Raw genomic sequence first — 300 nt, 5'->3', positions numbered from 1 at the left:
TGTCTGCAATCTGATAAATACTGATGATTAAAAAAAAAAAAGAGAAAATAACACTGTATTAATATCCTAATACGTCTTAGGGTACAAAAGTACAATAGTTTCACCCTGAGGACACTCCTTAAAAAAAAAAAAAAAATGAAATTGAAACTGAAGCTTTTATCTCACTTTCTTATCTTGGGTTGATGTTGCAAGGTCTTTGGGGGAAGCAACCTTGCAATGAGATAAGTGTAGGGTTACTGGGAGAAAGGAGGAGATTGATAAAGGAGGAGGTGGAGTAATGGGGAGAGAAATTACCTGGAG

General features: G+C 35.7%; 1 protein-coding gene across 1 annotated transcript in view; it reads right to left on the bottom strand.

The window, feature by feature from the left end:
- The window catches only part of LOC119593112 (adenylate cyclase type 9-like), a gene marked incomplete in the record, with an annotated part of 14,714 nt that overhangs the window by 13,837 nt on the left and 577 nt on the right, over positions 1-300 (bottom strand).

This window comes from Penaeus monodon, chromosome 31 (genome assembly GCF_015228065.2).
Source record: "Penaeus monodon isolate SGIC_2016 chromosome 31, NSTDA_Pmon_1, whole genome shotgun sequence".
NCBI lineage: Eukaryota > Metazoa > Arthropoda > Malacostraca > Decapoda > Penaeidae > Penaeus > Penaeus monodon.
This window is presented reverse-complemented; position numbering and strand designations above follow the sequence as displayed.